Here is an 18,445-nt window from a genome sequence, read left to right as displayed (position 1 = left end):
TCCACAAGTTTACACGTTGCTGGAAACAAATCTAAGTTTTCTAACTGCCACTACAAATCCCTCCACTCTGCTATGGAGGTCAGTCTAAGACATTTGGTAGAGTTTTTTTGTTTTTTTAATTTTTTTGTTTATTTATTTTTGGCTGTGTTGGGTCTTCGTTGCTGCGCACGGGTTTTCCCTAGTTGTGGCGAGCGTGGGCTACTCTTTGTTGCGGTGCACGGGCTTCTCATTGCAGTGGCCTCTCCTGTGCAAAGACGGGATCTAAGCGCATGGGCTTCAGTAGTTGTGGCACGCGGGCTCAGTAGTTGTGGCTCATGGGTTCTAGAGAGCAGGCTCAGTCATTGTGGCGCACGGGCTTAGTTGCTATGCGGCATGTGGGATCGTCCCAGACCAGGGCTCGAACCCATGTCCCCTGCCTTGGCAGATGGATTCTTAACTACTGTGCCACCAGGGAAGCCCAAACATTTGGTAGAGTTTTATAGTTCAACTAGAACAATTTTAAAAACTAAAGGAAACAAAGTAAGTCAATAATAAAGGTTCTCCTTCAATTTCTATTACATGTGGCAAATGTAAGTCATGACATATTTTCTTTGCTCACTTGAAGAGTGATTTATGCCCTGATGTTACCAAGCTTGTTTCTGGGGCTGTTGGAGTTGGACGTGCAGCTCTGGAAGTAAATGAAGAGTCTGTCATTGAAACTCTCTGGAAATGTCCTCATTAGCAACATAATTTGGCAAATACAATACTGACGCCGCTGTACCAATCCCAGGTTGGTGTATACACCATTCCAGTAAATCACCTCCTGCAGACCCTCTGCATGGTCAGGGCTGGGATTGTTACTCAGAAACGTTAGGGGAAAAGAACTTAGATAGAGTTTAGTTTTAAATTGCGTCTGGCAGACTATTATAAAATGTTATTACAACAGTCCACAGGGAGCCCCAAAGGGAGGCAACAGGACCTGAGTTCAAATTACACTCAATTTCTGAACATGGATGTTCCCGTTATTTGTACACTGGATTATCCTTACCTTTGGCAGAATTGTCCTTGGGAAAAAACAGAGAAATAAGGACAGTTTGAAGTTCCAGTTTTCCCATCTGATACTGGGTCACCATAAATAATATGATAAAAAATAAAGAAGGATGAGGTGATGGGAGTGACATTTTAAATAGAGTTCTCTAGAGGAGAGGCATCTCTGAGCAGGGAAGTGGGTGAATTGAGGTTCCAGCTTTGGGCTGCCTAGAAGAAGAAGCTCCAGGCTGTGGGAACAGCAGGTGCAAAGGACCTGGGGCAGGCTTGTGCAAGAGCAGATGCAGGCAGGGGAGTTGTGAGGACCAGCCAGTGTGGCAAGCAGAGTGAGCAAGGGATTGAGTACATGAGTCACGTCAGAAAGACACCTAGCGACACAGTTGTGCAGGACGTGGAGGTCCCAGGAAGGACTTTGGGTTGGTTGGTGCATTTAGAGCGTATTGGCAAAAGAGTGACACAATCCAAATTGCCTTTTAAAACTCTGGCTATAGTTTAAAGACTCGACTATGTGTGTGTGTTTTGGGGCAGGGTTGGCGGGGGGGAAACGCTAAAAATAGAAATGGGAAAACCACATAGGGGGTTATTATAGAAAACCTCCCCAGAGGTGACTGGGTTTGGACCAGAGACAGGATTTCTGGCTGGGTTGGATATGGGGTGGGAACAAGAGAAAAATGAAGGGTAACTCTGGTTAAGAGCCTCATCAGCTGAGTAGGACTATAGTGGTCCCTCTTATTTGGGGGGGATCTCTTCCAGCACCCCCCAATGGCCCTGCGAATACCTAAATCCCAGGATGCTCAAATCCTTTATATAAAATGACATAATATTTGCATAGAATCTATACACATCCTCCTGTATTCTTTAAATCATCTCTAGGTTACTTAAAATACCTAATATAATGTAAATACTATGCAAATAGTTGCCAGAGTGTGGCAAATTCAAGTTTTGCTTTTTGGAACTTTCTGGAATATTTTTTTCTGAATATTTTCAATCCACGGTTGGTGGAATCCACAGAGGCAAACTCACAAGATAGAGGGCTGACTGTATTTATTAAGACGGGAAGGGTTGTGAGAGACGCAGGTTTAGGTGGACATGAGCAGGTCGTCCAGAGGCCAATTTTAGACAGGTGAAGTGTGAAATCTTTGGAGAGCCCCTCTTAGTGAAGGTGACTGTTGTAGATAGGTACTTTGGACCCTGCTCTTTTAAAAAAATGACATCAAGAGGGAAAAGGCCTAGTAAGATGATCTCATGTGGCTTTCTGAGGCCTCACAGTGTGGGACGCTTGGAGGCCCAGCTGCTATTGTAGGCATGGCCAGCTGTTAGTGCCGCTGGTTCATTGATGTGCTGACGCCAGGGGAAGACACGTGTGCTCAGCCTTCTGCAACAGTACAACACCCAGGAGATGGTGCTGAAGGCTGACACAGTGACTGTCAGGCATTCTAGCAGCCCGAGAATGCCGAGACCAACTATGTGGTCTGGGAGAGTGGAAAGGAAACCAACCCAGAGAATCCCACACATTGCAGTCTATTTTTTTTTTTTTCCTTTTGCGGTACGCGGGCCTCTCACTGTTGCGGCCTCTCCCGTTGCGGAGCACAGGCTCCGGATGCGCAGGCTCAGCGGCCATGGCTCACGGGCCCAGCCGCTTCGCAGCATGTGGGATCCTCCCGGACCGGGGCACGAACCCGTGTCCCCTGCATCGGCAGGCGGACTGTCAAGCACTGCGCCACCAGGGAAGCCCCATTGGAGTCTATCTTATTCCTACTTAATAATGTGCACTTACCTCATCCTGCTCTTCATGTCCTACTGCAGCCACCGAAAATATTCCCATGGTTAGAAGATCTGACTGGAAAGACGAACTTGGCTATCTCGTGGTGACACAGCGACATCGACGAATATAGACAGACATGCCCCCTAGAAACACGTCTTTGGGGATCTGCTCAAGTTAAACGAGCAGCAGATGAAGTTTTAGCAAAAGCAGAGGAGCTATGGATTGAAGATGAAGAGTGTGTAACCTTGACAGAGATCGGCCCCCATGGAAAAGAATGAAACAGCAGCAACATGGATGGACCTGGAGATGATCGTACTAAGTGAAGTACGTCAGACAGAGACAAATATCATGTGATACCACTTAGGAATCTAAAAAAGAAAGATGCAAATGAACTTATGTACGAAATAGAAATAGACACACAGACATAGAAAACAAACTTATGGTTACCAAAGGGGAAAGTGGGGAGGGATAAATTAGGAGTTTGAAATTAACATCTACACACTACTATATATAAAATAGATGAACAACAAGGACCTGTTGTATAGCACAGGGAAATATACTCAATATTTTGTAATAACCTATAAGGGAAAAGAATCTGAAAAAGAATAGATAGATAGATAGATGACTGAATCATTTTGCTGTACACCTGAAACTAACACAACATTGTAAATCAACTATACTTCAATTTAAAAAAAAGAAAAAAAATCCTAATCCAAGCATTCATTTTTCTCATCCTTAAAAAAAAAAAGATAGAGAGATCGGCCCAAAGTATGGACTGTACAAACAGAACAGATGAGGTCTTTGTCTGAAGCTAAGTCTGTGGAAAATATTGCTGCAAAGTCAAAATTAAGGCTAAGAAAAGATCTCTAATCCAGACTGATCTAGATGATGATGTAACTGCCCTACATCAGAGGTGTTTGGGGGATGCTGAGGTAACCGTGACTCAAGATATTTTCAGCAGGGGAGAGAGGAGGATCAGAAGCAGTTTCCAAGACTATCTATCTCTGCAATTCTGTAAAGGCCAGAGAAGAATGGAATGTACCTGAACCGTGGACTGGCCCAAATACAGCACCTGTGGATCCCGTGTTACCAAGTACCCTTTCCCAGCTGCCCGCCACACACAGGACCAGGAAAGAGTCCAAGGAAAAGAAGAAACAGAACGCTTCAAAACTGACGCTACACCACCTCCCACAGGAGGCCACTGAAACCAGTAACAGAGGAGGATGTCTCTGCCCATGAGACTCAGAGTCCTGAGCGTGGTCAGCTCTGAGACCAATTTCTCAAGCCAGGCTTCCCTCAAACCAGAAGAAAGGATCTCGAGCATCCACCATCCTAAGTCAGGCAGCGATACCACATTGATAACCATGCTTAATGCAAAAGACTTTCTATAGGATCTGAAATGTGTCCCGTCAGATGAAAAGCAAAAGCAAGGCTGCCAATAAGAAAATGAAACTATAGGGCTTCCCTGGTGGCGTAGTGGTTGAGAGTCCGCCTGCCGATGCAGGGGACAGGGGTTCGTGCCCCGGTCCGGGAAGATCCCACATGCCGCGGAGTGGCTGGGCCCGTGAGCCATGGCCGCTGAGCCTGCACATCCGGAGCCTGTGCTGCTCAACGGGAGAGGCCACAACAGTGAGAGGCCCGCGTACCACAAAAAAAAAAAAAAAAAAAGGAACTATAATTCAGAGAAGGAAAGAGAAGATGCGGCCAGAGGGCAGGACAATTATTGTCCCAGTTCCTTATGGAATAGTAACCAGACCCTTAAGTGCATTTCTTTTTTAATTTAAAAAAATGGTTTAAAAAAATTTTTTTTGGCTATGCTGTATATCTTGCGGATCTTAGTTCCCTGACCAGGGATCGAACTCAGGCCCTGGCAGTGAAAGCACGGAGTCCTAACCACTAGACCGCCAGGGAAGCCCCTGAGTACATTTCTTAAGAGTAGGAGGACCAGGTTGTAACAGTTTTGGTTCAGGGTCCCTCCTGGAAGTTAGAAGATTGGCTGTGGCTTTTGCCTGATGGTTCACTAGTTGATACATTTGCTAAAGCTAAAGATTGTCTCAAGGCTGATGAAGTTTGTCTGGATCCAAATGTTCAGCTACATGATATAATGGTATTAGAACTCTCAGCTATCAGAAACCTCCTTTGGATAGATCACTTTTCTTACAGCTTTGAGAAACCTTTACAGCTACACAGTAAAGCACACATCCCACCTGAGATTCTGAATTAGTTGGTTTCTCCTTTGTCTGGAAATTGGGATTAAGAAACATGAATATATTTTATACAGAGGATATATGTATATGTGTGGCTGATTCACTTTGCTGTATTGCAGAAACTAACACAACACTGTAAAGCAACCATACTCCAATAAAAAAATAATGAAATAAACGTTTAAAAATTAAAAATTTTTAAAAATTAAAAAGAAAAACACGGATATACCTTGACCTAAAGGCTAAGAGTCAAGTTTTATAAATTAAACTTTTATAAATTAAAATTAAATTATAAATTAAGTTTTTATAAAAAAACTTTAAAAAGATGAAGTTCACGATTGCTCTCTTACAAGACCTAATTTAACCCTTTGTGGAGAACCCTGACGAACATACTTAGGTTCTGTGACTTTTATCTTTTCCCGTTACCTCCCCCAACGTCTGATAGTCTTTATTTCTTCATCGTCCCAGAAGTCCCTCCTCTCCTCCCACCTTGGGTTCCGGGCCTGGCACAGAGTCGACGCTTCTTCCAAACTACCACCACTGTGATGCTATGGCACAGGGAAGCGCAGCTTGAGAAACAGGATATTGCTTGTTGTTCTTACTGCAAGTTTTGTGATGACCACGATTGCCATTTAGAACATGATGGCCTCACCACTAGCCCGTAGTCTAACCTCTGAATGATCTGTGTCTAATCACAGAGCGGAGTGGCAGGGCCGTAAATGTCACCCCACTCCACGGCTCTGATATATGCCCTCGTTAAGGTCGAGGAGAGGAAAGTTAAATATCAGGGTTGAGCTCCTGAGCAATCATGTCATTTCTATTGATCACCTAATGAAAATTTATGGCATTTAACAGTGAAGACATAAGTTTACCTGGGGCTGCCAGCTGCCACAGCTGTCCTCAGCTGGCTACAGCCAAGAAAGGCTTTCACCATAACTTTAATTTTAACTTTAAGATTCTCCTGTTACCAGGGGAAAGGCAGTGGGGGAGGGATACATTGGGAGATTGGGACTGACATATACACACTGCTGTATATAAGGTAGATAACTAATAAGGACCTACTGTGTAGCACAGGGAAATCTACCTAACACTCTGTAACGGCCCATAGGGGAAAAGATTCTAAAAAAGAATGGAGATATATATATATGTATAACTGATTCACTTTGCTATACACTGAAACTAACACAGCATTATAAATCAACTATACTCCAATAAAATTAAAAAAAAATAAGATTCTCCTAATTGCAGAAAGCACAAGAGGACTGAGGAAAAGTTGGGCACTTTAGTTCTGCAATTTCTTTACCAGGCCCTATAAAAAAAAAACGTAGACACTGGTAAGCATCGTGAGAACCGTGACAGATGAAATGTAGAGGCCAAAGTAAAGGGAAGATGAAACCTTTGCTTAATCTATCTGGGTAGATAATGCCTATGATATTTTCCTGGGGTTCTACAGATGTGATGTTTAGTAGCAACTATAAAAACATCCAAATAGGGCGTGTAAATATGAGCATAGAAACAGTCACATAGTGATAAACCTGTCACACCTTAAAAAGAAGCAGAGATGTGTATCACATATTTGAAAAGGGTGGGAATTAAGTCATTTATACAATCTAAGTTATAGTCATGAAAGGAAGTAAAAATTCCCAAGAAACCACGCAGCCATTCCTGGCAGGGGGATGGTGGACACACCTCCTGGCAACTGTGGCCTTGAGTAGTTTAAGGAGTTTGACATCACTTGGGAAACAAGAAACTTCCTATTTCTTTTAAAATTAATCAAGAGGGTGGAACAGGAGAAGAGACTTCCCTCGCCCCTGAGATTTTGCCGAGAACACTGAGCTCCAGAGCACATGGAGAGCCGTGCAGACATGTCACCGATGACACTCCTGTGCAAAGGGACATGCTCCCCACATGACCCTCCAGCCCCTCACTCTGCCCGAGGAGGGCAGGCCAGCCTCTGGGAAGGTGGCAGCCTTCGTGTGCAACCTACATCTGTGACTTGCCAGCTGTGGGACCTTGGACAGGTCCTCACAGTTTTCTTTGCCCCAGTTTCCTCTTCTGATAGAGATGTTAATAGCACCGACTTTATAGGATTGTTGGGAGGATTAAATGAGTTGCTCTAAGTCCCTGAAGTCCTTGAAGCAGAATGTGGCACATAGTCATATTGTATGCTTGTGAAATAAAACAGGTAAGTGAGATGTTTGCTGTTTAGTGTCTCCCCTCTTAGAACATAAGCTGGATGAGGAAAGGACCTGCTTTGCCCTCTGCACATCCCCAGTGCTAAGACAGTGGCTGGGAGCACCCTGAGCTTCCTCCATGCAGTCCTCCTGGGTTTCCCGCTAGTGTTTCACTGCCTTCTTTGTCCAATGATCTTATTTGGGTGATTTGGCTTATGTGTTTAATTATGGACTCATAGAAATATTTTAGGCCAACAAATTCTCTGGGAATCCAATCTTGTTAACATAGGAATTCGCTTATTGAGATCTTATATTGATACTTTAAGGGCTAGAGCTCCTTCTGGCCCAAATATATAGTCCAGAAATAGTGCTGATAAAAACAATTTTTACACATTGAGATATAGGGAAGTCATTCTGGCTTATCCATGAGTTAACGTGAATTTGATGCTAACTGAAATAGCCTGTTTGTGGCCTATCAAACATACACTGTACATCTGCTTTAATTATTAAAGAAAAGGGCACACTGACCAGAAGTAAAGAATATCCATGTTAAAAATAAAGATTAAGTGCCCCTCTTCCTGGGATGCCAATGCTGGTCCTCCTTTTACGATGACTCCCTTCCCAGGTGCCAAGGCCATGCTATACGTGCTGTTCTGTTTGTTTGGGTTTTTTTTTTAAACCTTGAAGAAATGTGTCCCTGACTTGTTTAATGTTCTTTGTTCTGACAAGATATAAAACTGTGCTGAAAACCCTGCTTCTCTGGAGCAGTTTCTCAGAGTCATCTGGGAAGTGGGTTCCTGGGCTAGTCCTTGGTTTGGCTCGAATAAAGCTCTTTTCTATTCTTATTATTGATTGTTTATTGATTATTTTCATCGACATTACTCAGCTTGTATTTTAACTCTAAGATCATGAGCTGGGATTGAAGTAAGTACTTTAGGCGGAGCCATGGGGCACACAGACAAGTGGGGATCGGGGGTGTGGTCAGTACGGGCAGGGTGGGGACCAGGAAGCAACTCTGCCACCGTGGCCGCCTTGGAAGGGGCTGTCCAGCTTCCCAATGGTGGAGTGAAAGAGGTCCAGCCAAGCAGGCAGCTTGATCCCAGGGTTTTCTCTGGTGAACAGAGAGCCACACACAGAGCACTCCGCAGACGGGGTGATAGTCGTGGTCGGATGAGGGTCCCGTTCTGAAATGGGGGGTGGAGTGGGAGGAGCATCTGCATCGAAGCAGGTCCTCAGACGGCAGCTCCGGCTCTGAGACAGAATTCACCGCTGTCCAGCCTGGACACGTGGCCTGCTGTTCAGAACAGAGTCCAGTCCCAGCAGGAGCCTGGAGGACGAATGAGAGATCGGGGCTCACACCCAACTGGGTGGTCACCGGGCGCTCTGAACAGCCTCTGGGAGCCCTTGGTCACGGGCTTTTCTCATGCCCTGGGCTGGGCTGCCATGCGCATCTGAAAACCAACATCCTTCCATTCCTGAAAATGTCTTACGATTTTTTTTTTTTTATATTGGAGCATAGTTGATTAACATTGTTGTGTTAGCTTCAGGTGTACAGCAAAGTGATTTGTTATACATATACATATATCTATTCTTTTTCAAATTCTTTTCCCATTAAGGTTGTTACAGAATATTGAGCAGTGTTACCGTAGGTCCTTGTTGGTTATCTATTTTAAATATAGCCATGGTCTCATGACTTCTTTAAGTCATTTCCTCCTTTCCATGTTCTCTTTCAGAAGTTCTAATTATTGAAGTTTATTTTCTAGTTTGATCCTCCAATTTTCTTATGGTTTCTTTTCTATTTTCCTATTAGAACTCTTTAGGGTATTTTTCTTTTTTTTTTTTTGTGATGGTGTTTTTATTTTGTTTTACTTCCTCTTCTGTTTCCTTAAATTTATCTCCTAGCAGTTTTACTGACTTTTTCTATTCCGGTTTCTGATTTTGACTTCAAGAGCCCTCCAGTTCTCATTCTGTGGCTGTAACGTATCCTCTTGTCTCTCCCTGAGGAGTTCAATTGCAAGATGTTTGGTGGAGTTTGTTTCTCCTCCTCTCTGGAGAGTTCCCAGCTCCTTTGGGCTCCTTTTCATCTTTTTTGTCTCTTTCACGTTAGCAGCATTGATCCCATCCTCAGCTCTACTCACTCATCCATATGAGGGTAGACCTTCGGAGTCGAGGGAAGCCCTGTGCAGGGCTGGCCCTCCTGGCCTGGTGAATCTCGCTGTGGGGTTTTGGGCAGAGGTGGTCATTTTGTCAAGTGACCCTCAAATATCCGTGTCTGTACGTCTGTTTCTCTAGAGAGGTGTCTTCCCCTTCCCACCTGGATAGGATAAGCCTGGTTCCCAGTGTTCAGGGAAGAGAGATGAGCCTGGGGCTGGGGTCGAGTGTAGGCTCACCGCCAGATGCTGGACTTTCACGGAATCCTCCTGGCCTCTGGTCCCGGACTCCCACCTCCCCCAGCCTGGTGTTCTTCAGACCCTTCCTTCTGCGGGAACTCCAGAAACTTCATCCAGTCTTTCCAGCAAATTCTAAAATTCAGTAGGGTAGTTTTTGAAAGGTTGCAAATCAGACCTGAAAACGTTTTTTCTTATATCCCCTTCGGAGGAAAATGATGAAAAGTGGCTCTATAGTTATAGTTTGCTTGCACAAGGGCTTGGTCACCCGGGCTGGCATTTCCACATGCATGTTCACAAGGCGCTGTGTAGGGCATGAGTGGGAGGTGGCTCAGGGACACCTGTGTGCTCTTGTCCTGGGCCCATGGGGACAGGGTGCTGTGTAACCGAGCCTTGCCAGAATAGACTCCCACCCTTGTCCTCCGCCTGCCTTTTGTCTGTAGAAAAACTTTAGTGAAAGAGTAAATTTAATCAGAGAAGTGAGAAAATGCAGAAAGAAAGGAAAACAGTCAAGCAAGACAAAATAATAATTGTTTAGTCATTAAACAAAGTCAAGGACCTTTAGTTCCTCCTCAAGGGCTATGGAGAAATATTCTGAGCCGTATCTTTTGAGCTGCTTTGCAGATACTAAAACCTCCACCACGTGGAAGGAGTTAACTGTATGCTGACCGACAGCACGTAGACCCCAGACTGGTTGATGATGTTGACCCCCGATTACCTCACCACCAGCCAATCAGAAGAATGCCCATGAGCTGATCACATCCCCCCCCGCCAAAACCCCTCCCTCACCCTTTTCTTTTTTTTTTTTTTTTTTCCGGTACGCGGGCCTCTCACTGTTGTGGCCTCTCCCGTTGCGCAGCACAGGCTCCGGACGCGCAGGCTCAGCGGCCATGGCTCACGGGCCCAGCCGCTCCGCGGCGTGTGGGATCCTCCCGGACCGGGGCACGAACCCGTGTCCCCTGCATCGGCAGGCGGACTCTCAACCACTGCACCTCCAGGGAAGCCCCCACCTCTTCCTTTTAAAAACTCTTTCCTTGAAAGCCTGCGGGGAGTTCGGGTCTTTTAGGCACCAGCTGCCCTGGACTCCTTGCTTGGCACCTACGCCTGCAATAAACGCTGCGCTTTCCTTCACCACAATCCGGTGTCAGTAGATTGGCTTTACTGTGTGTAGGCCAGGGGACCCCAGTTTGGTTCAGTAACAGTTTGGGTTAATTACTTTGCCTTCACCAGTACCATGGGGGGTGGTGATGTTCAGATCTTTAGTTCCCTTCCAACTCAAAGAGCATCTATTCCACTCTGCACTAAAAAACCCATCTTGTTTCTCTCTCTGTGGATATCTAGGATGAGTCATACACAGACATCAGGAATTCTCCTTCAGGACAGTAAAGTGATTGCTATGAAGACTTTGAATCATGAGTATCAGTAACATCTCCTCCCAAAGTCGTAGGTGTGACAGATGAATAAGCGGTGCTAGTTCGGGTGAAAAATGAACAAGCCTTGTTACCTGTGCTCTGTTTTGGCAGTGATTTGAGCTTTTCTTTCAGGCATGAAGAGGCAATGGCTGAAGAAATGTTTCTTTTAAGGCTTGTTAAGATTGGAATGTCACATTTCCACATCTGTATGATTTATTTAAGAAATAAGAGTGAGACGAGCCAGTTTGTATGGCTGAGGATGAATGTGAACATGTCATAAGACACATCACTTCTGAAAGTCAGATGCAGAAAGTAGGTTGATACAGGGTGTTGGGGGTCTGTGATGTGTGCTGCTAATGTTTCATCTGCACACACATGTTTACACACAGACGCACACACTCAAGACCTTGGAATCAGTCCTTGCCAATGCCTGGGGATGTACTTCAACACTACCTTTGTGTGCAGGGAAATGTCCTTGTAATTAGTCTTATGAGACACTGGGAAATATTTCAGCAAAAGATAAAACTCTAAACAGAATATATTATTCCTCTGAAAAACATGTGTCCTTTAACAAGCTTAAGTCCTTTTTCCCCTGCTACCTTGGGATGAGAACTCTCTCGATCAGAAAGGCTTTTATCTGCAGTTTGTAGGAGGCCAGCTCTGCCGTGGTTCCCTCGTGCCAGGTCCTCACACAGGCCTCGGAGGCAAGGCCCAGCCGCAGCCTGACTCGTCTTGGTGGATGTCTGTCATCCTCTTAGGAACTCAGCAAGAGAGGCAGTTTTTAGAGGAAATGTCACCAAGCTGTTTTCCATCCACTGCCCTGCCTGTGGGAGATGCCACAGGCAGTTTCTCATCTGTTCCCCTGGTTCCCAGGAGGCACGGGACTTTTCACCTGTCCCTTGTCTTCAGAAACAGATGCAGACTCTAAAACTGCTTGGTTGTGGTCCTCAGGAACGGAGTGCCCCACTGCTCATGTCACCATCATTGTTGGGCCCTTTCTGTTTGGTGTAGTCCTGTGGGACTGGGACACAGGTAGCTGACGCACACTGATCTTAGATTGTCTAAATCCACCTGGGCTCGATATCTCCTTCAAAGTGTGGCAAGCCAACCTCATCACATTCTAAGTGGCCACCACACTGCTGCTTGACCACTTGGTAGAAAACCTGATCAACAGTAGCTTAAGAGAGGGAGGATGTTTATTTTCCTCACATGCTAAGAAGTCTAGACGTAGGCAACTGCTATGTTCAATTAGCAACATGATGTCAGGGCTGATGTCCCTGCAAAAATTCTGCAAGTCTCTTGGTCACAAGATGGCTGCTGCAGTGGCAGCCATCACATCTGCATTCAAGACAGGATGAAGCAGTGAAGGCAGGCACCAGCTCTCTTGTCTTTTTTTTTCTTAGGAAGCAATAGCTTTCCCAGAAACCTGCCAGCAGACTTCCCCTTGTGCATTATTGGCCCTAACAGGGTCACACCACCCCGAACTTCAATGGAGGCCAGAGATCCAGTTTTGAAAGAGAGGAACTAGATTGACATGATTGGCCTAGACTAGACCAGAGTAGTCAGAGTATACTGCTGAGCGGTTCTCCTTGCCTCTCTGAACCAGACAGGAGCTCCATTGGTGAAACAGAGGGGAGAACGGGTTGGGTAGGCAACAACCGTGTTGCCACTTGAACCAATGTGGTGAGTCCCAGCTTTCCCCACTCCTGAAGACCAGTTAGCATCTGAGTCCACTCTCTCTCCCTGCTTGTGATTCAACTTTAGCTCATACTTGAACTGGCCAGTGAAGAGGTAATTGGGGGCCTTGTGAAGACAATTTCCAGTTCTGCAGAAACTGTGAGACTCACCTAAAAGAAAAAGCTATTAGAGTTGCCATGATCAAAGACTAGAGACACACCAGCCCTAAATGCCTTTTCAGGCCTTTTTTCTTTTCTTCATTCTAGAGCTGAAATACCAGAGCTGACATCAAATGGTTAGAAGAGAGTGACATTAGGTGGATATCGAGAGTCTGAAGCCACCACAAGCTTACTCACCTTTGCAGAATTCTAACCATAGTAAGTTTCCTTCAGGTAAGAGTACTATATCACTTCTTACTTAGTTAAGAGATGGTTGGGATTATTACCTGTGTTTTGGCAAATTGATACAAGAAAAATCAAACTATCTTGTCTGGAGGGGAGAAAGTTGTTCAAATGCTACCAATGGACCTAATCCCTTGGGAGATAGGCTATGAGAACTTAACCTACCCTTACCTTCCCTTTCATTTGTCAAACTCCTACACATCCCTCAAGACCCTGCTTAAAAATAACTTCCTTTATGAAATCTTTCACAAGTTTCTCAAAGTTAGTCAAACCATCTGTAATTTTATAGCCCTTTTTCATATTTCTCTTGTCACCCGTACCACTGGCACCCTGGAATAATTTACTTATCCAACCATCTCACCCACCAGATTAGGAACATTCCCAAGGGAGCAGTTTTGTCCCAAACATTTAGCACAAGGTGGGAAGCACAGTAGTAAGCTCTCAACATATTTTTATTGAATAAATCTATTTAAACTTTGAATAATTATTAACTTATAACATTAAAATCCTACCTTTTTTTTTTTTTTTTTTTTTTTTTGTTACACGGGCCTCTCACTGTTGTGGCCTCTCCCCTTGCGGAGCACAGGCTCCGGACGCACAGGCTCAGCGGCCATGGCTCACGGGCCCAGCCGCTCCGCGGCATGTGGGATCTTCCCGGACCGGGACACGAACTCGTGTCCCCTGCATCGGCAGGCGGACTCTCAACCACTGCGCCACCAGGGAAGCCCCTACCTTTTTTTAAATTGAAGTGTAGCTGCTGTACAATATTATATAAGTTATAGGTGTACGATATAGTGACTCACAAGTTTTAAAGGTTATACTCCATTTACAGTTATTATAAAATACTGGCTATATTCCCGGTGTTGTACTATATATCCTTGTAGCTTATTTTATACATTAACAGTTTGTACCTCTTTAATCCCTTACCCCTATGTTGCCCCACTTCCCTCTCCCCACTGGTAACCACAAGTTTTTTCTCTATATCTGTGAGTCTGCTTCTTTTTGTTATATTAATTAGTCCATTGTATATGTTAGATTCCACATATGTGATATCATACAGTATTTATCTTTGTCTGATAAAGTCCTATACCTTAATTCAAGCACAGAAAAATTAAAAATGCACTCACAATATCAAAATAAAAAGCAGGGGCTTCCCTGGTGGCGCAGTGGCTGAGAGTCCGCCTGCCGATGCAGGGGACGCGGGTTCGTGCCCCGGTCTGGGAAGATCCCACGTGCTGCGGAGCGGCTGGGCCTGTGAGCCATGGCCGCTGAGCCTGCGCGTCCAGAGCCTGTGCTCTGCAACGGGAGAGGCCACAACAGTGAGAGACCTGCGTACCGCAAAAAAAAAAAAAAAAAAAGCAAATGCAAAACAAGAAAAATATTTGCAACTCCTATTATGTAAAAATGGTTTATTTTTCTATGTATATAAACTTCTAGAAATTGAGATTAAAAAAGATCAACAAGCCAAAAGATAAACAGGCAAGGACATAGACAAATCGCATAAAAAGAAGTGTAAGTGGCCCTTGAGCCAATGAAAACATGCTCAAACTTACCCATAATTTTTAAAATGTTAATTAAAATTATGCTGAGATGCTGTTCTCACTTATCATATTGGCAAAAATCCAAAAGTTCAGCAACATACCCTGTGAGTGAGACTGTTGGGAAACGAGCAATCTCAGCGTTTCTGGGGGCAGCGCAAATGGTACCATCGTGGGAGGGGACTGCGTGGCGATATCTATGCAATACATATTTCAAATACTGTCCTCTTTAAACCAATTCCCCTCCTTCTGGAAATTCATCTTACAGAAGTCTCTTCACAGTTACAAAAGGATACACCCAAGGCACGTATGTGGAATTGACTAATAGTGTAGAAGCAAAGCCATTTCTGTAGGTGGAGGGAGGATGGTTAAATAAACTTGGGTAGGTTCTCACAGTGGAATACTATACAGCTGAACGTGAAGGAGGTTGCCTTCTCTGTTGTGCTCGGGGAAGGTCTCAGGACAGATGGTTCAGTCGAAAAGCAAAGTTCAGCGTAGGGACCACAATTTGATGCCTTTGTTTCATGAAGGCGAGGATAAGATTTTGCATTTGTTTTTGTTTGTAACTGCAGAAAATACTGGATGTGTGTACTGCCAGGGAGAGAGCAGATGGCAGAACAGGGCGGATGCAGTGGAAGCAACACTTCTCACTGTGTACCATTTTTGATTTTAAAACCTGTGAATTACTACTTATTCCAAGAAATTAAATTTTTAAAATCCTACATCTTGCCCGTAGGTTTTAGAGCCAGATTGTGTGTCGTTGTATCTCTGCTGCACCTTTTACTACATCAGTGAATCTGGGCAAGTTTCTTAACCTCTCTGAAGAAGAATTTGATGAGTTGAAATATGCAGATAAACCAAGCCTGAAGCAGAGTAAGTTCTTTGCAAGTCTGGGCTGTTACTAGTACTGCATTTACTACTAATAATTTTAAAGAGCTCGTAGTAACCCTTTAGTGATGAGATTTTTGGAATCTTTTCAATATTCTTGTGTGATAGGGATAAGCTGTTTCTGTTTGCGAAGAAAATAAAATTAACGCCAAGAGAAACAAGGTGATTAATTCAAGATAGCACTGAGTGCAGTACAAGTGCAGGAGCTGACAGCGGGGCACTGCATGCCACACATATGGGCACAGCTACGAGTCAAGTGCATCGGTTCCTATTCCTCTTTAGCACATCAAAACGAGAATATAGTCAACCTGATTTGGAGGTATTACAAATTTGCAAACTGTTTCAAAATGTGCAAGACAGCTGCAAAACACAGCCCCCGCAAGTAACTGTTCCAAACCTTGACAAAATCAATCATTTGAAATCTTCCTCCTAATTTTCTAGTGGCCCAGAGAGGGGGAGGTCACCATCAGGCTGGGAGTTTCTAGGGAGAAACTTGAAATAAATATGGGCAACAGATTCCCCTGCAGGGCTTTGCATGTACAGTCCTGAACATGCCCACTCAACAATTGTTTATTTTTTTAAATAAAGAATTACTGGTGCAGAAATAATATCATTAGCAGGGCACTGTCAGTACATTCACCTACCCCTTTTAGAGGGCTTAGTTTGCTTTTTTCTGTGGAAAATGAATACGTGTGTGACATTTTGAGATTTGGATTATTTATCATCGGGTAGGGCCAATTCAAAACAGCACAAAGAAACAGCTTAGGTGTTTTTCTTTCGAATAAAACAACAACAACAAAAACCCCCAAGCCTAATACATAGTGAAGAAATTGTGCCCCCTGCTGATTTAATTTGGTATTAACGTCACCTTAAATTTTTTGGAAAAATCCTCAGCATCCAGGACTGCAGGAAGGTGCTGTGAATTCAAGGTCATTTAAATATCCTCTCAGACATAGCCTCTCCCAGCAATTAGGAACTCTGCTTGATGCTGACCTTGGGAAAAAGGAAGCAAAGAAGAAATGCAATGCTGCCTTTTGTGACTCTTATAAAGATATTTGTCCTAAGAACCTTCTCGGCATTCCATGTACCTTTGTCGACTCTGAAGAGGAAACATGAGCAGGACGAAAAGCTTGTGTTGGCTGATGGTGAGCACAAAGCCCTTGTGTTTACTTTCAACTTTATGAGGACGCAAAGGACATTAGAACTCTGTTCCAACCATCCAGAGAAATTTAAATGCTCCTTGAGATTGATTGAGATTATTCAGTCTGAGAAGACTATTACTGCCAATGACCAGTAATCATGGCCATGCATTCGGGGCCTCAGAAGTCACTGTTAACTTGCCATGAGCCACCGATTCAGATCCTAAATGCTAAATCCTCCAAAAGGGCTCCAGCCCTGGACAAAATGAGCAGCTGTAAGTGTAGCAAAATTGTAACACTGGCCCCCCCTCTTCTTGGGGTCCTGATTTTTGTCTTGACACCTCTCAATCTGGGCTTTTAAATCTATACCTTTTTCTGGCCTGGTACTGATTTCCCAAGGGTTGCCAAGTACTCTTTCGGGAAGTTCATTGACAAAGCTTATATTCTTTTCCTCTGCTATGGACTAAATGTTTGTGTTCTCCCCAACTCCATACGTTGAAGGCCTAACCCCAACAGGATGGTATTTGGATGTGGGTCTTTGGGAGGTGATTAGGTTTTGATAAGGTCTTGAGGTGGGAGCCCCCGTGATGGGCTTGGCAACTTTATAAGGGGACGTAGAGAACAGAGCTCTTTCTCCTCCATGTGAGGACACAATAAGAAGGTGGCCGTTGCAAACTGGGAAGAGAGCCCTCACCAAGAACCCACCCCTGCTGACACCCTGATCTCTGACTTCCAACCTCCAGAACTGTGAGAAATATAGGTCTGTTGTTTAAGCCACTCAGTCTGTGGTATTTTGTTATGGCAGCCTGAGCTGAGACATTCTCCTAAGAAGATATTTACATCCTTTGGAGGAATGCTAAACGTAGGAAGGTCTTTAATGGTGCATTTGGCCTTGGGGAAGATATGAAGGTGTTCTGAGGTAGAGATCCGTTCCTCATGCCTCTCCTAGCCATGGCCACAGGCTGCATCCCTGCTTTTCTGCCAACAGCAGAGAGAACAAGGCCTTCTAGTCTAAAGGATGCAAAGCTTTGTTCTAGAGTCAAGTAACAGGAAGGTAGTAAAAACTGTCTTTTTTTCCGCATCCCCTAGAAAGGCTTTCATTCTTCCCAGGCTCCTTTGATCTTTGGAGGGTGTTGCCAGATTTAGCGAAGAGAAATAGAAGGCACGCTGTTAAATGTGAATTTTAGATAAACAAGGAATGATTTAATATTCCTATTTGTTGTTTGTCTAAAATTCAGATTTAACTGGGGTCCTGTATTTTGTCTGGCAATCCTATCTTTAACTGTTTCCATAGTTTCTGTTTCCAGGGCATTCTAAACACACCTGAGTGACTCCTGAGCCGGGTCGGGGTAAGTGGGCCCTGGGCTCAGGTGACCACAGCGGTCCCTCAAATGCTGCTGCTGTCCGGGAGCTGATCGCCCTCTAGCGGCCAACAGGGACATCAAACCCGCCGAGCGGGGAGCGGGTCTGGGGAAGGATGCTCAGAGCCCACATCCTCACGGTGGTCCTCGAGGGCTGGGGAAGGGGCCTGCTGAGCTCATAGCTGGCTAAACTGAGTTCTATTTCCCCCGGGGCCTTTGCACAAGAAAGTCGCCCTATTTCCAGTAGCAGAAATGGAGATTCCCTTCTTTCAGTTAAAAGTACCCTGGGGCTTCCCTGGTGGCGCAGTGGTTGGGAGTCCGCCTGCCAATGCAGGGGACGCGGGTTCGTGCCCCGGTCTGGGAGGATCCCGCGTGCCGCGGAGCGGCTGGGCCCGTGCGCCGTGGCCGCTGGGCCTGCGCGTCTGGAGCCTGTGCTCCACAACGGAAGAGGCCACAGCAGTGAGAGGCCCGCG

This window comes from Hyperoodon ampullatus (genome assembly GCF_949752795.1).
Source record: "Hyperoodon ampullatus genome assembly, chromosome: 12".
Taxonomy (NCBI): domain Eukaryota; kingdom Metazoa; phylum Chordata; class Mammalia; order Artiodactyla; family Ziphiidae; genus Hyperoodon; species Hyperoodon ampullatus.
This window is presented reverse-complemented; position numbering follows the sequence as displayed.